This window comes from Rhodnius prolixus, unplaced genomic scaffold (genome assembly GCF_049639745.1).
Source record: "Rhodnius prolixus isolate KJV_2025 unplaced genomic scaffold, Rpr scaffold_3, whole genome shotgun sequence".
Classification (NCBI taxonomy): Eukaryota; Metazoa; Arthropoda; class Insecta; order Hemiptera; family Reduviidae; genus Rhodnius; species Rhodnius prolixus.
In genome coordinates this window covers 30,028,365-30,042,253 of record NW_027411603.1, presented here as the reverse complement: position 1 = coordinate 30,042,253, position 13,889 = coordinate 30,028,365, and the positions used below count along the sequence as shown (strand labels likewise).

General features: G+C 33.0%; 1 long non-coding RNA gene across 1 annotated transcript; it reads left to right on the top strand.

Moving 5' to 3' along the window:
- Window positions 1-11,327: 11,327 nt before the first annotated feature.
- LOC141453290 (uncharacterized) lies at window positions 11,328-13,076 on the top strand. Its single transcript, XR_012457924.1, has 2 exons — window positions 11,328-11,451; window positions 11,537-13,076. It is a non-coding gene; the product is annotated as an uncharacterized lncRNA (long non-coding RNA).
- The last annotated feature ends 813 nt before the right edge of the window (window positions 13,077-13,889 follow it).

The window sequence follows — 13,889 nt, the reverse complement described above, 5'->3', positions numbered from 1 at the left end:
ATCCAGGGCTATAGGAAGAGTTAAATTACAAGTCTTGACAGGTCAAACGATCAAAGCAAATGGCTTTCTAGAAATTAACGTAAATCATTCCATATGAATTATTTATTTATGTATTTATTTTAATAGTTATTTTAGGTTATTTTTTGTTAACCCACTTGAAAAAAAGCTCTTTTCTGAAAATATAGCTCACACTTTTTATATCACTGTGAACTGAGTTTACATTGCGGTTTTATTGATGCATTATTTTTTTTTAAGCAATTTTAAATCATTTTAGACAATTAGTTATGAATATATATGATTTTTTCAAAAGAACTACTTTGTTATCAGTTGAAAAATTCACTTCAACTCGGAGTTCTTATCTTTTTTTTTGCACTTTTTGTTCTAAAAACTGCTTTCCCCTAAAGCAGAGGTTCTAGAAGTATCTTACGCGGTATATTGATGACCCATGAATCTGCCTCTTGGTACGTCATTCAAAGATGTCAAAAGTATAAAGAGGTTAAGTAGGATCATCTAGCTCAGCGTTACCCAACCTTTTTTGGCTCGCGTACCACTTGGTAGTACATCATGCTAAATTGTACCACTTCATAAAAATTATTGAATTTTTTTTGTTATTCCGAGTGTGTTATTTTATTATTATTATCTTTATTTGTATAGAGATACAATGTATCTGTAACAAAGGAGTTTAAGTTCATGTTCACTTTATAAACTGTAAGATCTTAGTTTTAACTTTCTTTTTAAATTAAAAACTGCGCACATATTTTTCTCTTAAAAATTATTAATTAATTTAAAAAGTTCTTCTTTAGGATTATTATATTTGTGCCCAAATCTTCTAAATTAATTTCTTTTAAGCATTCAACTACCTGTAAGTACCAATTGAATTTAATGTTGCTTGGATAGAGCTTACTCATTACAATCAGTCTCTTTAAGCAGATCTTTACATAGTTATCATTTAAGTTCTGTCACATGATAATTCTATTAAATTTTCTTTATCTTTTATTTGGTAATGATGTAGCTTTTCCTAAATTTTCTTTATAGAAGGGGTTTAAAATCCAATTAGCATTTGTGTTTTCGGAAATACATGAAAGACAATTTTAATCCTGTTAAATGAGATATTATATTTTCTCGTATATCTTGAGACAGGAGCACCTTATTACTGTGCATATTAACAACTTTACAGTATAATATTATTAATTAAAATAATTTTTATGTATTATAGGAAAAAATGTTCCTTTGATATTTGTATGCTTTAATTTTTTATGCCCGCCATTATTGATTATTTTTCGCGTACCACCAACCAGCAACTCGCGTACCACAGGTTGGGAAACGCTGTCTAACTGGCTTCACACTTATGGTCATTTATTTCTGGTTGAATGAAAGAAAAGACCAGAATCATTTCTTTTTTAGTATTTCTGAACTAGAGATGGTCAAAATTTATTTGAAATAATTATTTAAATTCATTTAAAGCAAAATAACAGCTTTAAAAGATTTTTTTTCAATTTGACTATTTTAAATGAAATACTTTAAAAATTATTATCTTTAACTTATCAACTTAGGACCTTTTCTGTTCCTCACATTCTGAATCTTCATCCGGACAACTTGGGTCCATCCAGTCGCCATTGTTAATTTAAGTTCCTTACATCCTGTGAGCTTAATCACATCAACTTGGGCCCACCTACTGCTCCTCATATTCTGTTCCTTTATCTCAACATCAAAATATCAAAGTTGCATTCTTTTTTTCTTGAACAGTGAACATAAACGCGCAAAAAGAGTGAACAATCAGTCAACACTCTTTTTTCGGAAGTTTTTGCGTTTTAAAGGCAATCAGATAGACTAAGAATCAAAAACTAACTTTTAGAACTAGGAATCGTAAAACTGATATTTGTAATGCAATATCGGAACTTAGACGCGATCGTTTCTAGCTAGAGGAAGTGGAAACACTCCTTAGCTAGTAATATAGTTACCAAGCTAACTATGAAATTTCAAGTTAACATTATCTAAATTTGTTACCTACGTTGAATATAAAATGCTGTTTTTTTAGAACAGGGAATTTGATAGTTAAGACTAAGCTTGTATAGAACGTCATCTCTATACAGGGTGAACCAGTAAGTAATGTCCATAGGCCTACCATGTGTAGTACATCTAAAGTGGAGTTCAATGACGTACTGGCCAACTTCATATTTTCCACTCTTCTTGAGTTACGTCACTTTAATTTTTTTTTCTAAAATCATTACTTTTTTCCAATAAAAATGTTATTACTCAGAAAGTTTTAGTCCGAATTTAATTCTGATGACACGGTTAGAAAGACAGATAAATTTTCTAAAAATTGACACCATTTCGAAGCATAAGTTATTCTCCAAACAGCCTCAATCTTCCTCCGAATGCTGGAAAAATAAAAGTAATCGGAATTTTTAAGAAAACTCATTAGGCCCTTACGTGATCATTATCAGACCCAGGTGCTGGCACTTTTAATCAAAGTTTCCTTGTTTAGTGGGCTTTCAAACGGTATATCATTTTCCAGGATTCCTTTCATCTTCGTATGAGAAATTACGTTAGTTTTGAAAGTGTTCACGAGCACACAACAGTTGTTGGTTTATCAAGTTGTTTAATTCATTGAAAAACTCTTTCTAGATGGACCAGTAGTCCAATTTCAAAGTAGGCTGTCTTAAAATAAAGAGGTCAAAGGTTACAAATTGCACTTTAAAATCTGATTTCTCTGAAATATTTGAGAAAATGTTAGGAAATATTTTAAACAAGTACTCAAACAAAAATTCATATAGTTTGTATTTACTCCAAATTACAATTTCACACACAACTGCACTGTTGAATGTGAATAAGCCTTAACAACCCTTTGAACCCACAAACAGGTGATAATAATTAATAGGTGTCTTGCAAATCAACTTCCCTTATCTGTTAGACTTGGTTTCAAAATTTTCTATTACACTCTATTTAAAACTAAGCAAATTAACCTTCGATTATAAAAATAGCACTTGATGTAAATTTTTAAAGTGACGACACTCAAGAACAGTGGAAAATATGTAGTTGGCCAATACGTCATTGAACTCAACTTTAGATGTACTACACACAGTAGGCCTATGGACATTTTACTTACTGGTTCACCCTGTATAATATTGTACCTTAACTATAAATTATAGGTAAAGAAAGTAATCCAACTTTTGGAAAAAAATTCACGCAGTTAAAGAACTTGCGTGAATGTTTGAAACCTTATTTTTCTTCAATTCTGTTTCTTATTTTACCATCGTAAATCAAGTAATAAAACTTAACATTTCTCTGTAAAGCTTTGGTCTATTGTATTAACAAAATAAAATTATTAGTGAAAAGGTTGAAGCTAGATGCATGCAAATGTTTTTAGCTCAGTTGATATACTTTCTGCTTTGTAAAAGTTTTAGTACAGTACACTATGTTAGTAAACAAAAAGATTGTCTAGAGTTCTAGTTCATAAGGTAAAACTCCATATTGCCATGGTTTCCTAGATATAACTAGTCGATGAATAAATAAACAAAATAATTTCTTTATTTAAAAAGAATCATTATTATTATTTGACTTTGTAGTAAAGGGTACATAACATTCTAAGTTGTTTTAATCAATTTTCATTTGCCTCGCAGAAAATGAATAGTTAAACAAATTAAATTTGAGCTGATTCTTTGTAACCTAAAATTAACTTTAATGTTTGTCCAAAGAAAGTATATAATTTATTTCATTTTAAAAGCTAAAAAGTATCATAATTTTAACAAAAAAGCTTAAGCATTTTTTTTTTTAGTAATAAAAGTAAAAAGATTATGAGTGGGATAGTTTGGTACAAAGCTTGAAACTTGTACGAGACCACATCTGGCTGTTTCATCTTGTGGTCATTGACCACTTGCAGCCGTTCTGTATGGGTTCTCTGTATAACAATCTGATGATCGGCAAGGTGCACGAAACTAGCAGCGATCTTAATATCAAGCTGAATAATTATAGAACATTTAAAATAGTATATATTTTTTATTTATGAATGTAAATTAATTCATACTTAAACGGAAATAAATGCAATGATAAGTAACATAAATATAAAAGCAGGAAGTCCATAAACGGTTGGCAATGGACAAGTCAAATAAAATATGAGAAACCTGCGATGTATTTCTGATTTAAAGTATTGGATTGCTTATATTTTATAAGCAGTTTTATAAACTTTTAAGCTTGATTAAGTTTGTTTTGTGTGTTTAATCGAGCCATCTTATATAAAACATGAAGCACTTATTTTAATGATTACAATTTAAAAATCTCCTCAACAAAACTTACAGTTTACAAAGTTAAGTATAAGGGTTGATTAAACGCCAAAGGCGCTACGTTGTTTACAAAAAAGGTAAAAACAACAAGAACAAGAACAATTGTTGAAAAAGCCGTTTTTGCTCATTTTCAGCAATTTTTTTAATCAAAATCTATTAGATCTGGGTCGTTGCAAAAAAAAAATTACAGTTATAAAGGAGGATCTGCCCTATATTGTAAAGAAAATTTGGGAATTTTATCTTTTATAGAAAAAGAGAAAAAAATTGTCAAAGTTGAGTGTTTTTCAACGTTACGCTTTTTCGTGCAGTTTTTGACGATCACCCCTTACACAACTGCCCTACCGGACAGTTTTAATCTATCACAGTAACAATGAGGGCAAAAATATAAGTGAAATTGGTTTTAAAAATAGCTCTGGATTAAACAAAAGCGAGAGAGGAAAAAAATCTATATTAAAATATTATTATTATTTAGAGAGTGTAAAAGTAGCTAGAGCTATTGGCCTCAATAATTCACTTTCTTTTATCGATTTATCGAGCTGATAAGTTATGAATAGTAACAATTACACATAACCTTAATATCCTAGACTTCGATGAGTTAGAGTGATCACACCATTTTGTTAGTTCACTATTTTTATTTAATAAACGGGAAATACTTGGTATCAAATAAGTTATCTGCATAAATATATCTTTAAAGTAATGGTTGGCAAAGTTTAAAAATAATATTCAGGTGGCTATGTCTATTACTAACTTTTGTGTTTTCTACCTCTTACGAGGTCTGTAAATTAAGTAATGAGACTGATTTTTAAAATTTTTTTTATTCAAAAAGAATTACAATTCTATATTGTCACCTACTAAATAACTTCCTTCTGAAGCCACACAGCGCTGGAGACGTTTCTTCCACTCCTCATAGCAGTGCTCGAACTCCGATACTGGAATAGCCTTCAGCTGGTCGGTTACAGCCGTTTGAATGTTTTCGACTGTCCAAAAATGAGTTCCCTTGAGGTGTTTCAACTTCGGGAAGAGAAAAAAGTCACAAAGACTCGAGTCAGGCGAATAAGGAGGCTAACGAGCCACAGGAATGTTTTTACTGGCCAAAAAACTCGTTTATTGAAATTACTGTGTGACAAGGAGCATTATCGTGATGCAACACCCACTTGTTCTTGATGTTTGTTCTCAATCGAATGACCCTTTTTCGAAGTTTTTCAAGAACCTCTTGGTAAAAGTGTTGATTGACCGTTTGATCTTGAGGTAGAAACTCTTTGTGGACGATTCCGTGGATATCGAAAAAACAAATCAGCGTGCATTTGATCTTCGACTTCGCCATCCTTGCTTTTTTGGGCCTTGGAGAGGTTGCAGTGGGCCACTCCATGCTCTGGCGCTTGGTTTCTGGGTAGTACTCAAACACCCAAGACTCAATCACCAGTAATGACACTTTCCAGAAAATGGAGGTCATTTTCAATTGAATCACTCATTTTGGGACAGTCGAAAACATTCAAACGCCTGTAACCGACCAGCTGAAGGCTATTCCAGTATCGGAGTTCGAGCACTGTTATGAGGAGTGGAAGAAACGTCTCCAGCGCTGTGTGGCTTCAGAAGGAAGTTATTTTGAAGGTGACAATATAGAATTGTAATTCTTTTTGAATAAAAAAAATTAAAAAAATCAGTCTCATTACTTAATTTACAGACCTCGTAAGTGCCTCACAAAGAACGTTTTTTTACTAATTAGGGAATCCACTGTGCTGGATAAAAATAAAAATTCTTTATCCTAATCACCAGGATTTCAGAAGCAAAATGGAGCCTTGTGAAGAAAATGTGCGAAATGATTCTTGGGAATCCAAGTTAAATCTCCCTTTCTTACCAATTATCCTTAAAGCACCACGGCAAGAAGGCTGTATTATAAATAACGACGGAGGGGAGAAACAAATCAAGATTTTTCTCAGCATTGCTTTGGGTATTAATCATTTTTGCTTAAAAGTAGTGAAATTTACAAAATCGGATATCCTAATTTCAGAATGGACACTTATTTAAATGTGCAAAACAGTATGAAAATGACAAATAGTTCTTAACTATTATATTTTATTATTATTATTATTTTTTACTTGTTTATTTATTTTGCAACTGTATGCAGTACAACAAGCAAAAGAGATGAATGATAAGGATAGCACAAATACACATGCACGCATATATATATATCCATACATATACGCGCACATGCATGTGCGTCAAGAGGCGTGAGTGGAGTGAACGACGACTATCCAGTGATGGAAACCGTTAGTTCGCCAGATTGGCAAGCTTACGCAGTAACCATCCTAGGAGGTCGGCGTTATGTGTTGAGATGATCGCGTGGCCACCGCCGCTTCAGTCTGCGATGTGGATTTGATCAGTGTTGTAGTAGAGATGTTGTGGATCAGAGGGTTGTAGACTGTAAGGTTTGAAGTCGGTTGATGTTCGATTTTTTAGCGCTTCGGTAGAGTTGTATTCTGTACGTCCATATTGGGGCAAGTAGAGCGGTATATAGAGTTCGTTTGTTCGTCAGGGTCAGTTTTGGACGTTTGTCGAGTGGTCTTTTCAACATTTTATACCACAGACTTGAGGTCAATTCGTTTGAGTCTCGTGTGGGGGTTCCAAGTTAGTCGTTTGTCAAGATGTAGTCCGAGATATCGTACTTGGTTAGTAATTGGTGTAGCAGTATTGTGGAAGGAGAGAGGAGAGAGAGTTTTCTTGTTTAAGGTAAATACTATGTATTTAGATTTCAATTCATTCACTTTGATTCTCCACTTTTGCAGCCAAGGCTCGAGAAGATTTAGGTGTGATTGGAGTGCACGGCATGCTATTGAGGAGAAAGAATTGCAGTGTCGTCGGTTAAAGTGAAAGTAATTGTAGTCGGGTGAGTTGGTAAGTCGGCAGTATAGAGAATATAAAGTAAGGGAGCTAGAACGCTTCCTTGAGGAACTCAAGCGAGTATTGGAAGGATAAGAGAAGAAGAAGAACCTTCTTTGACTTGGAAGAATGAGGTAAAAGGTAGAAGACAGTAGGCGTTTGAGTTTATAAAGCAGCCCTGCATGTCATACCCTGTGGAATGCCTGAGATATGTCAAGGAAGATTTTATTTTTTTATTTTTTTACGATAGTAATCTACGATTTGATGTAATTTAACGGGTGCTTTAATAAAGTCTGAATTCTTTTACTCACTAAAATCTCTTTAAGGAAGCTTGAAATTCACGAAAATTTCCAGTTTAGTACAGGAAGTGGTGGTAACGTGGAACCCTGCTGGTATTATGGAACCCTCGTAATATTTTGGCAGCAAGTGATCTTGTGTTAACAGTATCCGGCTCAAACTGTAGCTAGATAGCGGTAGTGTGCAAAGCAGGTGGTTGGTTCAATTTGCTACTGTATGTTCATCTTGAAATTATCAATTTTGTTTTTATCGATTCTTGAAAACTATAAAGAAGGTAAGTTCAAACTGTTATTTTTTGTTTTGATATCAAAATAGTGGTAGTTATCTGCACTATATATTGGTTCAAAGGGATGTATTGCAGCGATTTTCATTTGTGAATCAGTTCTTATGTCTCCCAATTAGCATGCTGGCAATAGCTATGCTTGCAATATGGAACCCCATGGGTGCTGGTAATATGGAACCCTGTTCTACACTCGCAGTGGAAAAATTTCATGGGGTCCCATATTGCAAGCATCACGGGCAGATCATTTATATTTCTAGGAAAAAAAAAGGAGAAGAATCTAAAATGGGGCTAAAAAGAAAAGCTGCAGAAATATTCATTGTACCTAAACCCCACTCTACGGCGACTTGCAATCAAAAATACTAAGGTGTTCCATATTACCTGCACCTCAAGTCAGAGGCACCACTTTCCACTTTTACCATAAAATTGAAGGTTGCTCATCTGGTGGTTGGAGGAGAGTAAATTTGAAGACAATAGTGCAAGACTAATGCATAAAGCTAATAATTACCAGAGAAAGCAATACAATTTTGTGGACAGTCTAGCATTGGTAAGTCAAAAACAAAGAAGGGTTATCACCACTTACTCAACCTGGTTTTTTTCCCCCCCAAAAAAATGAAAAATATCAGATTAAGTACAAGTTTTATTAAGCGTTCCTTTTCAGTAAAACATCTAACTTGCATTTTATGGTAACGATATTTTAAATCTGATATTCTGAACAATTCATTTAAAGATATTTTACTGGAAAATACCACCTTGCAGGCTGACCAAATTCTTTTAAGAAAAAAAAAAAATAATAAAGTTATGCTTGTTGCGAACTAGAAAATCGGAAGCAGTTTAGAAATAAATACAAAAAAAATTAGTTCTATGGCAGATAATATCAATGAAGTTATTGTTCTTTTGAATAAATTTAAGCAGTATTATTATTTATTTTATAAAAATAAACAAAGTCTCGCAAAAAATAATAATAATATTAGAAACAACTTTTAGATAATACTATTATACTTATAGCCTATTTTGGAATAAGATAATATTTAATTCCATTCTAGTTCAATGTAATACTTGGAAAAGTCAAGGGCATTAATACCTTGCTAGTTCAATTTTTCATGAAATTAAATTAATACTTAATGGCTTGTATTTCAGTTTTACTAGAACTCAAACAGCGTTTTTTTTTTTCTATTTTCACTTTTTTTTTAGATTCTTAACGATTTCGGAACACACAATAAAATTTTGAATTTAAAACATTCATTTACTTATGTATTTTGAGCCGAATCGTCTAAGATGAGCCCCTGTTCTACCCGATAAAACCCATAAATCTTCACATTGATTACCTTGAAACCTAGCAGTAAAGTAATCGCCTATTTTTTCAGGCGGGGCTTAACGTCCAACTACCATTTACTAGGTGTCGTGGACGGTGGCGACTAGCAAACGTACTTTACTATTTCTCATTTAACCATTAAATAAAATCCAAGGCCTACAGACCGGGGAATCGAACCCAGTACCACAATGCATATTAACTTTGCAGATCTCGCCTCTTAAACCGCTCGGCTACCGTGGTGCCTAAAACCTACCAGTAACTAATTCAAATTCGTTAAGTTTGGAAACCGTTCCTCGGCATCGTATCCACTACAAACTTCCTAGAATCTACAGCGTATATATTCTCCGAAGTAATTTGTTATTGTTTACACAAGGCCTGATGAATAGCTTTCATTTTTAACAAATGACAGGTTACAAATGAATTTCTGGCGATCAGCGTCTGTAGGAATAATCACTAGGGAGTTTATTTATCACAACAATTATTTTGGGTTTGTTCTTGGAAAAGCTAACCTCTGATTGGCCAATTCATTATTATTAACTATTTATTATTTATTTATTTATTTAACCTAGAAATTCAATACTAATACTAATACTAATAATAATGAAATAATAATAATACATGAAAAGATATCCATCATAGGTAACAGAATAGAATCTTTGATTAAATCTCCAATAATAAACATAAATAGTAAACTGAACTTCTGACATAAATATATAATTCAAACTTAAAAATAAGAATGCATCATAAAACTAAATGAATTTAATATTTAAAATATTTAAAAGAAATAATTAACCTACCAATCATTTAAAAATAAAACTTCTACATCTTATTGCCTGACATACAAAGTTAAATATTGATCAATATTTTTAATCGAATTAATTGTTAATAATTGTTGGTAGCAGTCATGCAAAGATCTTTCAGTATCATTACTTCGTAGGAGATTGGTTCTAAATAGATTTAATGTAGGAGATTCAAACATCATCATCATACTACAAATTATACAAATATTGCTGTTATCAAATTCAAAATGAAATATAAAGTAAATTTTGTTAAACTGGCTAAACGTAATTGAACTATTATTCTTATCTTTTTAATGTTACAATTAAAGTTTAAATAATTCTCTTCTAATCCTAGAGTGCTTAGATTTCTATAAAGATAGTTATATTTAGAATTAAGTATTGATTCAACGTCTATACTTAAATCATTATTATTAACTATGAATCAACACTAAGAGTATTGATTGAATTTAAATTTGTTTTCATTAATATCCAAGTACTGAAAGTAATACTTGTCAGTAGATTTTTCTGTTTTTAGTATTTACGTATGAATTGTTCCCAATTTTTGCTAAATTTAGCTTATTCATTGCACAACTATGAATCTGTAATTGACAATTTATTATAGAAAACTGTTCTGGAGTCCTGGCCAATGTAATTTTATACTTATGACGTGGAATATTTATAAAAGTATAATTTATAACTATATTGCAACTCTAGTTTGTTTTAAATACGAAAAGAAAAGAACCAGGCATCGTGGACTTTTGCCAGTAAAACTTGGGCAGTAAAATCTAGAAGCCACAACTCCATTACCTGCATTTACGATATATCACAAGAACAGAAACAATCGTAAGATAGAAGAAAATTTGTCATGATTGCACAATAAGAAGTCTGGAAACGCCAAGATTCTGGATATTTTTAAAACACAATTAACAGAGAATATTTAATTTAAATTTCTTTTACACCGTACAAAGTTTAACATTGAATCTACCTTACTGCAAAACTAAACGTTTATTTCTCGGTGGGTGAAATCGATACAGTTTCTCCAATATTCTACACCAATACCCTCTTTGAGGGAAACCTATTAATTCCGCTGAATAATCAGAAGAAAATACAAAACAAACAAAAAAATCTTTATATTCTATCTTTACTTAAAATTTTTAAAACATTATAAGAGCTAGTTTTGTATGAATATTGTCAATTTTTGGAAATGACTTACTGAAGATGATGCATTGTTTGTCGAAGTGACCAAATGGAAGTGTTAGTTATGCTGATAAAAAGTTTAAAGAGACATAACGGTTAATTTTGAAATAAGGGAGACAAATTTTTCTGATATTGGAAGCTCTTCGATCGAGGAATTTATGAATATAAATACTTTGTTTTCATTTGCTAGAATTGATATACATAACTAAGACAGAAAACAGTTTAAATTTCAAAACAGACACTAACAATTTAAACAACATATACGCAAACTTACCTACAAAATACTTGACAATTGGCAACACTGACTACCACACAACCTAACACATATCCACACACAGACCGATCACACTCAGTCCATGAACAGACAAGACAGAAGACACACCAACCCTGTAATGTAAAAAATATTACTTTGTAAACTAGGTAAATAATTTTTGTAAATTTCGTTATATTATACATATTCATTTTAATAGAATCATTGTTAACAATCTGTAAATATGTTCCACAGCCCTGAAGATGACCTAGTCCCTAGGTCGAAAGCTCGGCAGAATAAATGTACGTATCACATTTGAAATGGCAATTATTTTTTCATTCTATTGAAACTATGAATCAGTCTCCAAAAAGAATGAACAACTACTATTTTGTTTTATCTTTTACCAACCGTGTCCAGTTAAAAAAAAAAAAATGGCTGAAATAGACGTAGCAGTTACTACAATCCCCTTTTTTCTGCGTAGGATTTTGTAAATGACCGAAGCTTTTTATCTATGGAGCATTTAATGGTTGTTTATTGTGGGATGTGTTACCCGCATGAATGGAAGACCTTGGAAAGGGAAAACGTTCCTTTGGTTATGTTCAGACCTGTAGACAAACCGTAGTACTTTCAAAAGGGTAACAGTACGAGAAGGGAACAAAGGAGATATGAAGGACAAAGTTTCTGTCTTGATTACTTTGCGACAAAACGTTGAAGGTAGGAACTAAAGTAAAAATTTTCTTACAAAAATATCGAGGAATCAATTGAATATAAATAATAATTCAAAACCTGTCAAAAAATAAATATTACAAGCAGTTTATCGTGGATAAAATTGAACGATATCTATAAAAATACATGTAAAGTAATTTATTCTTTTCAATGTTGAAGGAAAGGTGCATTACATTTTTAGTAGAAAGTGCTTTCACTGTGAGTTAGATGGGATGGAACAAAGGGCTTGGAGAAATTTGTCGAGTGAGATAGGGAAAATACCAATCGCTTTACTAAGGTCGATCTTTTGTTCTGGTTGTCAAGAACAGTGCTCTTGAGATTAAAAAAATTAAAAAGAAGGTATGATCCAATAAAAATTAAATCAACCACCATAACGAAATTTTCAGTATTAAATTATTCTAAATTAATTTAGTTTTTTTAAATATCAACCTTTTTTCATCCCAGTATTGAATGTACGAGAATCTCCTAGGATAAGGAATGCTTAATACTAGGGCTCGAACTCGGATTCTCTAGATTGCAAATCCTATTCACCAACACTTATTCCTTTTTCTTTACTATTATCTTTGTAAATTATAACAAATATCTTTGTGAAACTAGAAACCAGCAACTTCGTTCAGAGTCCAAAAATGTATTAAATCCTTCTTTCAAATTGATCATTTGAATGGCTTTTTTTGATTTCTTCTTGACCTTTTGACAATGTGGTTAAATTGTGCCTCACTATATTTATTTACACTATCTATTCATTCTATTTCTTTTAATTTATTTGTAAAGTTATGCCAGCGCTAGACACGCTATAAGTGACAATGACAATAACTGACACACACACAGGGAAAGGATTAGCTATGAGGTTAGCATACTGGACTCCCACGCGGAGGTCCCGGGTTCGAATCCAGCAGCTGACCCTTAGATTTTCTCTTCCTAGGAGCTTCTTACAGCTCACTGTCCGGTGATGGACAGTGTTGTCTGTAACGAGAGAACACTGTCCGGAGGCCGGCAGTGCACTGGAAAAAGCTCCAGGCGCTAATGACCTCAGCTGTTGATGCGCCAAAAAAAAAAAAAAAAAAAATAACTGACACCACTACAAACTCACTACCCAGTGATAACATTCCCTAAGTCGTCTCCAGGATTAGCTACTCTCTTCAGAAGAGAGAAAATCGCGAGGCCATTGGCGTTTTAATCGTCTGGGAGGATGATCTGGATGGTGATGAGAGGATAAATGGCGGACAAGAGGATTGGAATGAGAGTGCAAGTTCTGATGAAAACAACCTGACCTACAAACGGAATTTCCAAGTCTGTGTGGACAGTTAGATTTGAGACGTAAAATGGAGCGATAACGATAGTGCGGAGAATTTTAAACTGAAGCAATTGAATTCGTTGAAGATTGGAGCGTTTCGTTGAACCCCACAGTTCAATACCGTACGTCCAGACGGGTTCATTCTATTTAAAAACAAAAACTTAACAATTGTATTACGCAAAGGGAAGGGTATAGAGGAAAACAGTCCCATGTACGTTCAATGTGGATGCTGCAATCCAACTATGAGCTCCATCTTAGTTGCTGCAATCCGTCAGTAAAACTAAGGATCCACCGTTCTGCAGGTAAATCTTACAATGACTTTAAAAACCAACTCACCCGCAATAACACCAACAACCTCCAGCAGCCAATGTAGCTAATACTCTACATGAGAGTTCCGTAACTGTTGCGCCACAACAGTCTGCACTATTTTTTGGTGCATGGTGTACCGCCGATATTCTATGAAATAATCAAACAGGAGAATTGAGTTATTCTTTCTGAGTGCGCCGAAGGAAGAGGTGCGAAATGCATGACTGGGCAGTTATCCGCCAATTCCACCCTTCCTGAGGGTTCCTCGGATAGGAAATTGAA